Raw genomic sequence first — 18,837 nt, forward strand, 5'->3', positions numbered from 1 at the left:
TATTATCACACAGCATTGACCATCCACATCACAAAGGATTATTATCACACAGCATTGACCATCCACAGCCCACAGGATTATTATCACACAGTATTGACCATCTACAGGCCACAGGATTATTATCACACAGCATTGACCATCTACAGGCCACAGGATTATTATCACACAGCATTGACCATCCACAGCCCACAGGATTACTATCACACAGCATTGACCATCCACAGGCCACATTATTATTCACTCACAGTATTGACCATCCTTAGGCTAAGGGTTATACACACACAGTACTGATGATTCACAGCCCATAGCATTATTCACACACAGTACTGACTGCCCTCAGGCCACATTATTATTCACACACAGTATTGACCATCCTCCGTCCGCAGGATTACTCACACACAGTATTGATTCTCAGATCAACGGTTATTCACACACAGTATTGATCATCCTCAGATCAACGGTTATTCACACACAGTATTGACAATGCTAAGGCCATTAGATCATTCACACACTGTATTGACCAACCTGAGGCCACAGGGTAAATGAACACATTCTCTTTACCAATTAACAGGTCACAGGAATATTCCCACACAGTACTGACAATCCACAGGGCACAGGATTATTCACACACAGTACTGAACATCCTCAAGTTCAGGATTACTTTGACACACTATTGACCATCCACAGCCCACAGGATTATTATCACACAGCATTGACCATCCACAGCCCACAGGATTATTATCACACAGCATTGACCATCAACAGGCCACAGGATTATTATCACAGCATTGACCATCTACAGGCCACAGGATTATTATCACACAGCATTGACCATCTACAGGCCACAGGATTATTATCACACAGCATTGACCATCAACAGGCCACAGGATTATTATCACACAGCATTGACCATCTACAGGCCACAGGATTATTATCACACAGCATTGACCATCAACAGGCCACAGGATTATTATCACAGCATTGACCATCCACAGGCCACAGGATTATTATCACACAGCATTGACCATCCACATCACAAAGGATTATTATCACACAGCATTGACCATCCACAGCCCACAGGATTATTATCACACAGCATTGAACATCCACAGACCACAGGATTATTATCACACAGCATTGACCATCCACAGCCCACAGGATTATTATCACACAGCATTGACCATCTACAGGCCACAGGATTATTATCACACAGCATTGACCATCTACAGGCCACAGGATTATTATCACACAGCATTGACCATCAACAGGCCACAGGATTATTATCACAGCATTGACCATCCACAGGCCACAGGATTATTATCACACAGCATTGACCATCTACAGGCCACAGGATTATTATCACACAGCATTGACCATCTACAGGCCACAGGATTATTATCACACAGCATTGACCATCCACAGCCCACAGGATTATTATCACACAGCATTGACCATCTACAGGCCACAGGATTATTATCACACAGCATTGACCATCTACAGGCCACAGGATTATTATCACACAGCATTGACCATCAACAGGCCACAGGATTATTATCACAGCATTGACCATCTACAGGCCACAGGATTATTATCACACAGCATTGACCATCTACAGGCCACAGGATTATTATCACACAGCATTGACCATCTACAGGCCACAGGATTATTATCACACAGCATTGACCATCTACAGGCCACAGGATTATTATCACACAGCATTGACCATCTACAGGCCACAGGATTATTATCACACAGCATTGACCATCCACAGCCCACAGGATTATTATCACACAGCATTGACAATCCACATCACAAAGGATTATTATCACACAGTATTGACCATCTACAGGCCACAGGATTATTATCACACAGCATTGACCATCTACAGGCCACAGGATTATTATCACACAGCATTGACCATCCACAGCCCACAGGATTACTATCACACAGCATTGACCATCCACAGGCCACATTATTATTCACTCACAGTATTGACCATCCTTAGGCAAAGGGTTATACACACACAGTACTGATGATTCACAGCCCATAGCATTATTCACACACAGTACTGACTGCCCTCAGGCCACATTATTATTCACACACAGTATTGACCATCCTCCGTCCGCAGGATTACTCACACACAGTATTGATTCTCAGATCAACGGTTATTCACACACAGTATTGATCATCCTCAGATCAACGGTTATTCACACACAGTATTGACAATGCTAAGGCCATTAGATCATTCACACACTGTATTGACCAACCTGAGGCCACAGGGTAAATGAACACATTCTCTTTACCAATTAACAGGTCACAGGAATATTCCCACACAGTACTGACAATCCACAGGGCACAGGATTATTCACACACAGTACTGAACATCCTCAAGTTCAGGATTACTTTGACACACTATTGACCATTCACAGTCCACAGGATTATTCACATAAAGTATTGACCAGCATACGGCCACTGGATTAATGCACACACTGTCTTGTTCATTTACACGTCACAGGAGTTTTCCCACACAGTATTGACGATTCTCAGGCCACAGCAATATTCACACACAGTATTGACCATCCTCAGGGCACAGGATTATTCACACACAGCATTGACTAGCACATGGCCACAGGATTAATGAACACTCAGTCTTCAACATTTGCAGGTCACAGGATTATTCCCACACAGTATTGACCATCCTCAGGCCATGGATTATCCACACAACGTATTGACAATCCTCAAGGCAAAGGATTATTCCTACACAGTATTGATCATCCTCAGGCAACAGGATTATTCATAAACGGTATTGAACAACCTCAGGCAACACTATTGTTCACACACAGTATTGACCATCCTCAGGACAAGGGTTATTCACACATAGTATTGACCATCCACAGCCCACAGGATTATTATCACACAGTATTGACTATCCTTAGGCCAAGGGTTATTCACATACAGTATTTCCGATTCACGGGCCATAGGATTATGCGCACACAGTATTGACTGCCCTCAGTCCAGAGGATTATTCACACACAGTATTGAGCATTCACAGTACACAGGATTATTCACACACTGTATTCACAAATCTCAGGCCACAGGTTAATTCACACACAGTATTGACAATCCTCCGTCCACAGGATTACTCACACATAGTATTGACCATCCTCGGATAGCAAAATTATTCACACACATTGTTGACCATTCTCAGCCCACAGGATTATTCACACACATTATTGACAAACATATGGCCACAGGATTAATAAACACACTGCTTTGACCATTTACAGCTCACAGGATTATTCACACACATTATTGACGATTCTCAGGCCATTGGATTATTCACACACAGTATTGACCAGCATAAGGCTACAGGATTATCCCCACGCAGTATTGACCATTCTCAGACCACAGAATTATTCACACACAGCATTGACCATCCTCAGGTCACACGAGTACTCACACGCAATATTCAACCTTCTCAGCCCACAGGATTATTCCTACACAGTATTGCCCATCCTGAGGCAAAGGGATATTCACACACAGTATTGACAATTCACAGGCCACAGGATTATTCACACACAGTATTGACTATCCTCAGGCCACAGGGTTATTCACACAGTGTATTGATCATCCTGAGGCCAAGGGATATTCACACACAGTATTTATGATTCACGGGCCATAGGATTATTCCCACACAGTATTGACTGCCCTCAGTGCACAGAATTATTCTCACACAGTATCGTCCATCCTCAAGTCACAGGAGTATTCATACACAGTATTGACCATTCTCAGCCCACAGGATTATTCACACACAGTATTGACGAACATACGACCACAGGATTAATAAACACACTGCTTTGACCATTTACAGCTCACAGGATTATTCACACTCAGTGTTGACCATTCACAGGCCAGAGGATTGTTCACATGTAGTATTGATCATACTCAGGCCAAGGATTAGTCTCACACAGTATGGACCATTCACAGGCCACAGGACTATTCCCACACAGTATTGGGCATTCTCAGGCCAGAATATTATTTACATACAGTATTGACCATCCTGAGACCACAGAACTATTCACACACAGTATTGTCCGTCCTCAGGTCACACGAGTATTCACACACAATATTCAACAGTCTCAACCCACAGGATTATTCCCACAGAGTATTGACGATTCTCAGGCCACAGGATTATTCACACACAGTATTTGCCATCCTCACACCATGCGAGTATTCACACACAATATACAACATTCTGAGCCCATAGGATTATTCACTCACAATACGGCCTAGCCTCAGACCATAGGATTATTCACACACAGTATTGACCAGCATAAGGCTACAGGATTAATGGACACATTGTCTTGACCATTTACAGGTGGCAGAATTATTTCCATACAGTATTGACCATCCGCAGGCAAAAGAATTATTCCCACAAAGAATTGACAATCCTCAAGCCACGGGATATTTCACACACAATATTGACCATCCTCAGGGCACAGGGTTATTCACATACAGTATTGAACATCCTCAGGATACAGGTTTATTCCCACACAGTATTCCCACTCTGGGAATCTCTCACACAGACTCTGGGACACGGAGATTCTCACACACAGACACACACACACACACTCTGGGACTCACACACACACTCACTCTGGGACACTGAGATTCTCACACACAGACTCACACACACACTCTGGGACTCACACACACACACACTTTGGGACACTGTGATTGTCACACACTCTGGGACTCTCTCTCTCACACACACACTGGGACATTGATTCTCACACACTCTGGGACTAACACACATACTCTGGGACACTGATTCTCACACACTCTGGGACTCACACACACTAGGACACTGATTCTCACACACTCTGGGACACTGATTCTCACACACAACACACTCTGGGACACTGATTCTCACACATACTTTGGGACTCTCATTCTCACACTCTCTGGGATTCCCTCTCTCACACACACTCTGGTATCCCTTCATTGACACACATGCTGGGACTCTCTCCCTCTCTCACTCACACACACACACACACGCTGGGACTCACACACACACACACTGTGACTCTCATTCTCACACACACGCTGGGACAATGATTCTCTCACACACACACTCTGGGACACTGTGATTTCACAAATACTCTGGGACACTGATTCTCACACACACTCTGGGACTCTCATTCTCACACACTCTGGGGTTCCCTCTCTCTCACACACTCTGGGACTCTCTCTCGCTCTCACACACACACACACACACTGGGACTCTCTCTCACACACACACACACACACACGCTGGGACTCTCATTCTCTCACACATGCTGGGACACTGATTCGCACACACTCTCTGCGACACACTCTCTCTCTCTCTCTCTCTCTCTCTCACACACACACACACACACACACACACACACACACATACAGGGACACAGATTCTCACACTGACTCTGGGACACTGAGATTCACATGCACACACACTCTGGGACTCACACACACTCTGGGACACTGTGATTCTCTTACACACACTGGAATTCTCTCGCACACTCTGGCACACTCAGGTAATCCCACTTATATTCGTGGATACCCTTACACACCATGGGAATCTGGGTCTCTAGCACTCACTCTGGAACTCTCTCTCTCTCACTCACTGTGGGATTCCGTTACACACTCTGGGATTCCCTCTCACACTCTCTGGATTCACTCACACTTTGGGACTTTCTTGGATTCTGTGACACACTCTAGGAATACCTAACACACTCTGGAACATGCTGGGATGCTCTCACACACTCTGGGATTCCCTCTCACACACTCTGGGACTCTCTGGGATTCCCTTATGCAATCTGGGAGACTGGGACTTTCTCATACTGACTCTGGGACCCTCTCCCACACACTATGGCACACTTACACTCACTGGGATTCTCTCGCACACTCTGGCACACTCAGGGAATCTCTCTTACATTCGGGGATTCCCTTACACACCATGGGACTCTGGGACTTTCTCACTCACTTGTGGGATTTCGTTCCACACTCTGGGATTCCCTCACACACTCTGGGACACTCTGGGATTCTCCCACACACTCTAGGAATCCCTAACACACTCGGGGAGTCTCGCACACACTCTGGGACACTGTGGTATTCTCTCACACACTGTAGGAATCCCTAACACACTCAGGGACACGCTGGGATTCCCTAACGCAATCTGGGATACTAGGACTCTCACCCACACACCCTGGGATTCCCTTACACACTCCCTCTCACACATATACTCTGGGACTCTCTGGGATTCCCTCTCTCACACACACTCTGGGATACTGTCTCTCACCATCACTCTGGGATTCTCTCTCACACACATTCTGGGACTCTCTGGGATCCCCTCTCTCTCACACTCTGGGGCTCTCTCACATACAGTCTGGGACACTCACAGACACACTCTGGGACACTGTGATTCTCTTACACACACTGGAATTCTCTCGCACACTCTGGCACACTCAGGGAATCTCTCTTACATTTGGGATTCCCTTACACACCATAGGCTTCTGGGACTCTCTCACTTACTTTGGGACTCTCTCTTACTCACTGTGGGATTCCCTTACACGCTCTGGGATTCTCTCTCACACTCTGGGACTCTCTGGGATTCTCTCACACACTCTCGGAATCCCTAACACACTCGGGGACACACTGGGATTCCCTTACACACTCTGGGATTCCCTCTCTCACACACACTCTGGGATTCTCTCACACACACTCTGGGATGACCTCTCTCACACACACTCTGGGATTCTCTCACACACACTCTGGGATTCTCTCACACACACTCTGGGATGCCTTCTCTCACACACACACTGGGATTCCCACTCTCACAAACACTCTGGGACTCTCTGAGATTCCATCTCTCTCAGATACTCTGGGATTCCCTCTCTCACACAAACTCTGGGAAACTCACACACACACTCTGGGATTCTCTCACACACACACACTCTGGGATTCCCTCTCTGACACACACCCTGGGATTCCCTCTCTCACACACACCCTGGGATTCCCTCTCTCACACACACCCTGGGATTCCCTCTCTCACACACACACACTCTGGGATTCCCTCTCTCACACACACACACTCTGGGATTCCCTCTCTCACACACACACACTCTGGGATTCCCTCTCTCACACACACACACTCTGGGATTCCCTCTCTCACACACAATAACACACACACACACTCTGGGATTTCCTCTCTCTCACACACACTCTGGGATTCCCTCTCTCACACACACTCTGGGATTCCCTCTCTCACATTCTGGGACTCTCTGGGATTCCCTTACACAATCTGGGACGCTAGGGCCCTCGCCCACACACTCTGTGATTCCCTTACACACACTCTGGGACTTCCTCACACAATCTGGGACTCCCTCGTACAACCTGGGACACTGGGACCCACTCCCACTCACTCTGGGACCCTCTCCCACAAACTCTGGCACACTGATTCTGTTACACTCACTGGGATTCTCTCACACACACTGGAACACTTAGGGATCTCTCTTACATTCAGGGATTCCCTTACACACCATGGGGTTCTTGGACTCTCTTACTCACTCTGGACTCTCTCTTACTCACTGTGGGATACCGTTACACACGCTGGGACTCTCTGGGATTCTCTTACACACTCTAGGAATCCCTAACACACTCAGGGATTCTGTCATACACTCAAGGACTTGCTGGGATTCCCTTACATAATCTGGGACACTAGGACCCTCGCCCACACACCCTGGGTTTCTCTCACACACTCTGGGAATTCCATCAAACACTCTGGGATTCCCCTTCTCACACACACTCTGGGATTCCCTCTCTCACACACACTCTGGGACTCTCTGGGATGCCCTCTCTCACACACACACTGGGATTCCCTCTCTCACACACACTCAGGGACTCTCTGAGATTCCATCTCTCTCAGATACTCAGGGATTCCCTTTCTCACACATACTCTGGGATTCCATCCCTCACACACACTCGGGGACTCTCTGGGATTCCCTCTCTTTCACATACTCTGGGATTGGCTCTCTCTCACGCACTCTAGGATTCCCTCTCACACGCACACTCTGGGACTCTCTGGGATTCCCTCTCTCACACACACGCTGGGATTCGCTCTCTCATTCACACACTCTGGGATTCCCTCTCACACACACACACTCTGGAATTCCCTTTCTCACACACACACTCTGGGATTCCCTCTTTCAACACTCACTCTGGCACCCCCTCTCACATACACACTCTGGGAAACTCGCACGCAAACTTTGCGATTCTCTCATTCATACTCTGGGATTCCCTCTCTCACACACACTCTGGGGTTCCGACTCTCACACACACACTCTGGGATTCCCTCTCTCACACACACTCTGGGATTCCCTCTCTCACACACACTCTGGGATTCTCTCACACACACACTCTGGGATTCATTCTCTCCCACACACTCGGTGATTCCCACAATCAAACGCAGTCTGCGATTCCCTCTCTCTCACACACTCTGGGAAACTCACTCACACACTTTGGGATTCTCTCTCTCACACACAATCTGGGACTCCCTCGGATTCCCTCTCACACACAAACACACTCCTGGATTCTCTGGGAAGCCCTCTTTCCCACACACTCTGGGAAACCCACGCACACACACTCTGGGATCCTCTCACACACACTCCGGGATTGGCACTCTCTCACGCACTCTAGGATTCCCTCTCTCACGCACTCTCTGGCAATCCCTCTCTATCACACACTATGGGATGCCCTCTCTCACACACACTCTGGGACTCTCTGGGATTTCCTCTCTCACACACACTCTAGGAAAAAAACACATTCACTCTGGGATTCTCTTACACTCACGCACGGACTCTCTGGGATGCCCTCTCTCTCACACACACACTCTGGGTTCAATGGGATTCCCACTCTCACACAGATTCTGAGATTCCCTCTCATACACACACACCCTGGGACTCCATCTCTCACACACACCCTGGGACTCCATCTCTCACACACACCCTGGGACTCCATCTCTCACACACACCCTGGGACTCCATCTCTCACACACACCCTGGGACTCCATCTCTAATAAACGCTCTGTGAAACTCGCACACACACTCAGGGATTCCGACACTCACACACAGTCTGGAATTCGCTCACACACACACACTCCTGGATTCTCTGGGATGCCCTCTCTCACACACATCCTGGGATTCCCTCTCTCACACACACCCTGGGGCTCCATCTCTCACACACACCCTGGGACTCGCTGGGATTCCCTCTCTCATAAACGCTCTGTGAAACTCGCGCACACACTCTGGGATTCCGACACTCACAGAGTCTGGGATTCGCTCACACACACACTCTGGGAATCTCTGGGATTCCCTCTCTCTCACACACTCTGGAATTATCTCTCACACACTCTGGGACTCTCTGGGATTCCCTCTCTCACACACTCTCTGTGATTCCCTCCCTCAACACTCACTCTGGGAAACTCGCACACACGCCTTGGGATTCGCTCATTCAAACTCTGGGATTCTCTCTCGCATACACACTCTGGGATACCGTCTCTCTCACACACTGAGGGATTCCCTCTCTCACACACACTCCTGGGAAACTCGCACACACACTGGAAAACTCGCACACACACTGGAATTCCCACTCTCTCACACAATCTGGGACTCTCTCGGATTCTCTCTCTCTCTCTCACACACACTCTGGGATTCACACACACACACGCACACACACACACACACACAGGCATTCCCTCTCTCTCACACCCATACTCTGGGATTCTCTCACACACACTCTGGGACTCTCTGGGATTCCCAGTCTGACACACGCTCTGGGATTGCCTCTCTCAACACTCACTCTGGCATTCCCACTGACATACACACTCTGGGAAACTCGCATGCATGCTTTGGGATTCTCTCATTCATACTCTGGGATTCCGACTCTCAAACATAATCTGGCATTCCCTCTCTTACACACACTCTGGGATTCCCTCTCCTACACACACTCTGGGATTCCCTCTCTCACACACACCCTGGGACTCCATCTCTCACAAACACTCTGTGAAACTCGCACACACACTCTGGGATTCCGACTCTCACACACACTCTGGGATTCTCTCACACACACACTCTGGGACTATCTGGGATTCCTTTTCTCTCACACACTCTGGGATTACAACTCTCTCATACACTCGTGGACACTCGCACACACTCTGGGATTCCCTCTCTCACTCGCACACTCTGGGATTCCCTCTCACACACACACTCTGGGATTCCCTCTCACTCGCACTCTCTGGGATTCCCTCTCTCACCCACACCCTGGGATTCCCTCTCTCACCCACACCCTGGGACTCTCTGGGATTCGATCTCGCATAAAGGCTCTGTGAAACTCGCGCACACACTCTGGGATTCCGACACTCACACACAGTCTGGGATTCGCTCACACACAAACACACTCCTGGATTCTCTGGGATGCCCTCTCTCCCACACACTCTGGGATTTCCTCTCTCACACACACCCTGGGACTCCCTCTCTCACAAACGCTCTGTGAATGTCACATACACATTCTGGGATTCCGACACTCACAGAGTCTGGGATTCGCTCACACACACACGCTGGGACTCTCTGGGATTCCAGCTCTCTCACATACTCTGGAATTATCTCTCACACACTCTGGGACTCTCTGGGATTCCCCCTCACACACACTCTGGGATTCCCTCTCACACACACACTTTGGGATTCCCTCTCTCACACACAGGGACTCGCTGGAATTCCCACTCTCACACACACTCTGGGACTCTCTGGGATTCCCTCTCTCTCCCACACTCTGGGACTCTCACACACAGTCTGGGACACTCACAGACACACTCTGGGACACTGTGATTCTCTTACACACACTGGAATTCTCTCGCACACTCTGGCACACTCAGGGAATCTCTCTTACATTTGGGATTCCCTTACACACCATAGGCTTCTGGGACTCTCTCACTTACTTTGGGACTCTCTCTTACTCACTAAGGGATTTCCTTACACGCTCTGGGACTCTCTGGGATTCTCTCACACACTCTAGGAATCCCTAACACACTCGGGGACACACTGGGATTTCCTTACACACTCTGCGATTCCCACTCTCACACAATCTGGGATTCCCACTCTCACACACACTCTGGGACTCTCTCTCTCACAAACACTCTAGGTTTCTCTCACACGCTCTGGGAATTCCCTCAAAAACTCTGGGACTTCCACTCTTAACCTCACTCTGGGATTCCCTCTCTCACACACACTCGGGGACTCTCTGGGATTCTCTCTCTCTCACACACACTGGAATTCCAACTCTCTCACACTCTCTGGGACCCTCTGGGATTCCCTATCTCTCACACACACAATGGGACTCTCTGGGATTCCCAGTCTGACACACGCTCTGGGATTGCCTCTCTCAACACTCACTCTGGCATTCCCAAAGACATACACACTCTGGGAAACTCGCATGCATGCTTTGGGATTCTCTCATTCTTACTCTGGGATTCCGACTCTCAAACATAATCTGGCATTCCCTCTCTTACACTCACTCTGGGATTCCCTCTCTCACACACACCCTGGGACTCCATCTCTCACAAACACTGTGTGAAACTCGCACACACACTCTGGGATTCCGACTCTCACACACACTCTGGGATTCTCTCACACACACACTCTGGGACTATCTGGGATTCCTTTTCTCTCACACACTCTGGGATTCCAACTCTCTCATACACTCGTGGAAACTCGCACACACTCTGGGATTCCCACTCTCACACACACTCTGGGATTCTCTCACACACACACTCTGGGACTATCTGGGATTCCTTTTCTCTCACACACTCTGGGATTCCAACTCTCTCATACACTCGTGGAAACTCGCACACACTCTGGGATTCCCACTCTCACACACACTCTGGGATTCTCTCACACACATTCTGGGACTCTCTGGGATTCTCTCACACACAATCTGGGACTCTCTGGGATTCCCTCTCTCACACACACTCGGGGATTCCCTCTCTCACACACAATCTGGGACTCTCTGGGATTCCCACTCTCACACACACTCTAGGATTCCATCTCTCACACAAAGTCTGGGAAACTCACACACACACTCTGGGATTCCCTCTCTCACACACTCTGGGATTCCCTCTTTCACTCGCACACTCTGGGATTCCCTCTCACTCGCACATTCTGGGATTCCCTCTCACTCGCACACTCTGGGATTCCCTCACACACACACACTCTGGGATTCCCTCTCACACACACACTCTGGAATTCCCTATCTCACTCGCGCACTCTGGGATTCCCACTCTCACACACACTCTGGGATTCCCTCTCACTCGCACACTCTGGGATTCTCTCTCACTCGCACACTCTCTGGGATTCCCTCTCACACACACACTCTGGGATTCCCTCTTACACACACACTCTGGGATTCCCTCTCTCACCCACACCCTGGGATTCCCTCTCTCACCCACACCCTGGGACTCTCTGGGATTCGCTCTCTCATAAACGCTCTGTGAAACTCACGCACACACTCTGGGATTCCGACACTCACACACAGTCTGGGATTCGCTCACACACAAACACACTCCTGGATTCTCTGGGATGCCCTCTCTCCCACACACTCTGGGATTTCCTCTCTCACACACACCCTGGGACTCCCTCTCTCACAAACTCTCTGTGAAAGTCGCATACACATTCTGGGATTCCGACACTCACAGAGTCTGGGATTCGCTCACACACACACGCTGGGACTCTCTGGGATTGCCTCTCTCACACACACTCTGGGATTCCCTCTCTCACACACACTCTGGGATTCCCTCTCTCACACACAGGGACTGGCTGGAATTCCCACTCTCACACACACTCTGGGATACTCTCTCTCACCATCACTCTGGGATTCTCTCTCTCACACACACTCTGGGACTCTCTGGGATTCCCTCTCTCTCCCACACTCTGGGACTCTCTCACACACAGTCTGGGACACTCATAGACACACTCTGGGACACTGTGATTCTCTTACACACACTGGAATTCTCTCGCACACTCTGGCACACTCAGGGAATCTCTCTTACATTTGGGATTCCCTTACACACCATAGGCTTCTGGGACTCTCTCACTTACTTTGGCACTGTCTTTTACTCACTGTGGGATTCCCTTACACGCTCTGGGATTCTCTCTCACACTCTGGGACTCTCTGAGATCTCTCACACACTCTAGGAATCCCTAACACACTCGGGGACACACTGGGATTTCCTTACACACTCTGCGATTCCCACTCTCACACAATCTGGGATTTCCACTCTGACACACACTCTGGGATTCCCTCTCTCACAAACACTCTAGGTTTCTCTCACACTCTCTGGGAATTCCCTCAAAAACTCTGGGACTTCCACTCTTAACCTCACTCTGGGATTCCCTCTCTCACACACACTCGGGGACTCTCTGGGATTCTCTCTCTCTCTCACACACTTTGGGACTCTCTGGGATTCCCAGTCTGACACACGCTCTGGGATTGCCTCTCTCAACACTCACTCTGGCATTCCCACTGACATACACACTCTGGGAAACTCGCATGCATACTTTGGGATTCTCTCATTCATACTCTGGGATTCCGACTCTCAAACATAATCTGGCATTCCCTCTCTTACACACACTCTGGAATTCCCTCTCTCACACACACCCTGGGACTCCATCTCTCTCAAACACTCTGTGAAACTCGCACACACACTCTGGGATTCCGACTATCACACACACTCTGGGATTCTCTCACACACACACTCTGGGACTATCTGGGATTCCTTTTCTCTCACACACTCTGGGATTCTCTCCCTCACACACACTCTGGGTCTCTCTGGGATTCCCTCTCTCTCACACACACACTCTGGGATTCCCAGTCTGACAGACGCTCTGGGATTGCCTCTCTCAACACTCACTCTGGCATTCCCCCGACATACACACTCTGGGAAACTCGCATGCATGCTTTGGGATTCTCTCATTCATACTCTGGGATTCCGACTCTCAAACATAATCTGGCATTCCCTCTCTTACACACACTCTGGGATTCCCTCTATTACACACACTCTGGGATTCTCTCGCAAACACTCTGGGATTGGCACTCTCTCACGCTCTCTAGGATTCCCTCTCCCACACACTCTCTGGCATTCCCTCTCCATCACACACTCTCTGGCATTCCCTCTCTATCACACACTCTCTGGCATTCCCTCTCTATCACACACTCTGGGATGCCCTCTCTCACACACACTCTGGGATTGGCTCTCGCTCACACACCCTAGGATGCCCTTTCTCACACACACTCTGGGTCACCCTGGGATTCCCACTCTCACACACAATCTGAGATTCCCTCTCACACACACACACACCCTGGGAGTCCCTCTCTCACACACACCCTGGGATTCCCTCTCTCTCACACACCCGAGGACTCCATCTCTCACACACACCCTGGGATTCCTTCTCACACACACACACCCTGGGATTCCCTCTCTCACACACACCCTGGGACTCGCTGGGATTCCCTCTCTCATAAACGCTCTGTGAAACTCGCGCACACACTCTGGGATTCCGACACTCACAGAGTCTGGGAATCGCTCACACACACACACTCTGGGACTCTCTGGGATTCCCTCTCTCTCTCATACTCTGGAATTATCTCTCACACACTCTGGGACTCTCTGGGATTCCCCCTCACACACACTCTGGGATTCCCTCTCTCACACACAGGGACTCGCTGGAATTTCCTCTCTCACGCACAATCCGGGATTCCCTCTCTCAGACACCCTCTGGGATTCCCACTCTCACACACACTCTGGGACACTGTAATTCTCTTACACACACTGGAATTCTCTCGCACACTCTGGCACACTCAGGGAATCTCTCTTACATTTGGGATTCCCTTACACACCATAGGTTTCTGGGACTATCTCACTTACTTTGGGACTCTCTCTTACTCAGTGTGGGATTCCCTTACACGCTCCTGGATTCTCTCTCACACTCTGGGACTCTCTGTGATTCTCTCACACACTCTATGAATCCCTAACACACTCGGGGACACACTGGGATTTCCTTACACACTCTGAGGTTCTCTTACACACTCTGGGATTCCCGCTCTCACACAATCTGGGATTTCCAGTCTGACACACACTCTGGGATTCCATCTCTCACACAAAATCTCAGATTCTCTCTCTCACAAACACACTGGGAAACTCACACACACACTCTTGGATTCTAACTTTCTCTCACACTTTGGGATTCCCACTCTCACACACACTCTGGGTTTCTCTCACACACTCGGGGAATTCCCTCAAAAACTCTGGGACTCCCTCTCTCACACACAGTCGGGGACTCTCTGGGATTCCCTCTCTCACACACACTCCTGGGAAACTCGTACACACACTGGAATTCCCACACTCTCACACAATCTGGGACTCTCTCGGATTCTCTCTCTATCACTCACACACACACACACACACACACACACCCACACACACACACCCACACACACACACACACACACACACCCACACACACCCACATCCACACACACACACATCCACACACACACACATCCACACACACACACATCCACACACACACACATCCACACACACACACATCCACACACACACACATCCACACACACACACATCCACACACACACACATCCACACACACACACATCCACACACACACTCTCTGGGATTCCCTCTCACACACACACACTCTGGCACTCTCTGGGATTCCCTCTCTCACACACCCATACTCTGGGATTCTCTCACACACACTCTGGGACTCTCTGGGATTCCCAGTCTGACACACGCTCTGGGATTGCCTCTCTCAACACTCACTCTGGCATTCCCAAAGACATACACACTCTGGGAAACTCGCATGCATGCTTTGGGATTCTCTCATTCATTCTCTGGGATTCCGACTCTCAAACATAATCTGGCATTCCCTCTCTCACACACACCCTGGGACTCCATCTCTCACAAACACTGTGTGAAACTCGCACACACACTCTGGGATTCCGACTCTCACACAGAGTCTGGGATTCTCTCACACACACACTCTGGGACTATCTGGGATTCCTTTTCTCTCACACACTCTGGGATTCCATCTCTCACACACACTCTGGGATTCCATCTCTCACACACACTCTCACACACAATCTGGGACTCTCTGGGATTCCCACTCTCACACACATTCTGGGATTCCATCTCTCACACACACTCTGGGATTCTCTCACAAACATTCTGGGACTCTCAGGGATTCCCTCTCTCTCACACACTCTGGGATTCCCTCTCTCACTCGCACACTCTGGGATTCCCTCTCTCTCACACACTCTGGGATTCCCTCTCTCACTCGCACACTCTGGGATTCCCTCTCTCTCACACACTCTGGGATTTCCTCTCTCACTCGCACACTCTGGGATTCCCTCTCTCTCACACACTCTGGGATTCCCTCTCTCACTCGCACACTCTGGGATTCCCTCTCTCTCACACACTCTGGGATTTCCTCTCTCACTCGCACACTCTGGGACTCTCTGGGATGCCCTCTCACACGCACACTGTGGGATGCACTCTCTCACACACTCTGGGTTTCTCTCAGAAACACTCCGGGACTCTCAGGGATGACCTCTATCACAAAGACTCTGGGAATCTCGCAAACACACTCTGGGATTCCATCTCTCACTCTCACTCTCACTCTGAGATTCCTCTCTCACACACACTCTGGGATTCCCCCTCTCACACAAACTCTCACACACAATCTGAGACTCTCTGGGATTCCATCTCTCACACACACTCTGGGATTCCATCTCTCTCACACACTCTGGAATTCCATCTCTCACACACACTCTGGGACATTCTGGGATTCCTTCTCTCCACCACACTCGGGGACACCCTCTCTCAAACACTCTCTGGGATTCCCTCTCTCTCACACACTCTGGGATTTCCTCTCTCACTCGCACACTCTGGGATTCCCTCACACTCGCACACTCTGGGACTCTCTGGGATGCCCTCTCACACGCACACTGTGGGATGCACTCTCTCACACACTCTGGGTTTCTCTCAGAAACACTCCGGGACTCTCAGGGATGACCTCTATCACAAAGACTCTGGGAATCTCGCAAACACACTCTGGGATTCCATCTCTCACTCTCACTCTCACTCTGAGATTCCTCTCTCACACACACTCTGGGATTCCCCCTCTCACACAAACTCTCACACACAATCTGGGACTCTCTGGGATTCCATCTCTCACACACACTCTGGGATTCCATCTCTCTCACACACTCTGGGATTCCATCTCTCTCACACACGCTGGGACATTCTGGGATTCCTTCTCTCCACCACACTCGGGGACACCCTCTCTCAAACACTCTCTGGGATTCCCTCTCTCACACACTCACTGGGATTCCTTCTCTCACACACTCGGGGACACGCTCTCTCAAACACACGCTGGGAAACACACACACACACACACACACACTGGGATTCTCTCGCACAAACTCTGGGACTCTCACGGATGCCCTCTCTCACGCACACTCTGGGATTCCCTCTCTCTCACACACTCTGGGAATCTCTCACACACACTCTGGGTCTCTCTGGCTTCCCACTCTGGGACTCCCTCACTCACACACTCTCTGGGATTGGCTCTCTCACACACTCTCTGGGACTCTCTGGGATTCTCACACTCACACACACTCTGGGATTCCCTCACTCACACACACTCTGGGATTCCCTCTCTCACACGCACACTCGGGGATTCCCTCTCTCACACGCACACTCGGGGATTCTCTCACAAACACACACACTCTGGGACACTTTGGGATTCCTTCTCTCCCCCACACTCGGGGACACCCTCTCTCAAACACACTCTGGGATTCCCTCTCTCTCACAAACTCTGGGAAATACACACACACACACACACTCTGGGATTCTCTCACACACACTATGGTACTCTCAGGGATGCCCTCTCTCACAGACACTCTGGGATTGGCTGTATCTCACGCACTCTCTGGGATTCACTCTCTATCACATACTATGGGATTCCCTCTCTTACACACTCTGGTGTTGTCACACACACACTCTGGGAATCCCACTCTCACGCACACTCTGGGATTCCCTCTCTCACACACTCTCTGGGATTCCCTCCCTCATACTCACTCCGGGATACACTATCAAACACAGTCTGGGATTCTCACAAACACACACAATCTGGGATTCCCTCACAAACACACACTCAGCGATTCCCACTCTGGGACTCTCTGGGATTCCCTCTATCCCACACATTCTGGGATACTCTTGTATTTCCTCACACACACACACTCTGGGATTCTCTCTCTCTCTCACACATCCATCGTCTGGGATTCTCTGGGATGCCCTCTCTCAGACACACCTTAGCACTCCCTCTCTCACAAACACTAAGTGAAATTCGCACACACTCTCTGGCATTCCCTCTCTATCACACACTCTCTGGCATTCCCTCTCTCACACACTCTCTGGCATTCCCTCTCTCTCACACACTCTCTGGCATTCCCTCTCTCTCACACACTCTCTGGCATTCCCTCTCTCTCACACACTCTCTGGCATTCCCTCTCTCTCACACATCTCTGGCATTCCCTCTCTATCACACACTATCTGGCATTCCCTCTCTATCACACACTATCTGGCATTCCCTCTCTATCACACACTATGGGATGCCCTCTCTCACACACACTCTGGGATTGGCTCTCTCTCACGCACTCTAGGATTCC

General features: G+C 49.7%; 1 long non-coding RNA gene across 2 annotated transcripts in view; it reads right to left on the reverse strand.

Annotated features, from left to right (window-relative positions):
• LOC140469982 (uncharacterized) overlaps nucleotides 1-18,837 on the reverse strand; it is a 124,493-nt gene that overhangs the window by 43,054 nt on the left and 62,602 nt on the right. The window lies entirely within an intron of this gene.

This window comes from Chiloscyllium punctatum, chromosome 50 (genome assembly GCF_047496795.1).
Source record: "Chiloscyllium punctatum isolate Juve2018m chromosome 50, sChiPun1.3, whole genome shotgun sequence".
In the NCBI taxonomy this organism is placed as follows: domain Eukaryota; kingdom Metazoa; phylum Chordata; class Chondrichthyes; order Orectolobiformes; family Hemiscylliidae; genus Chiloscyllium; species Chiloscyllium punctatum.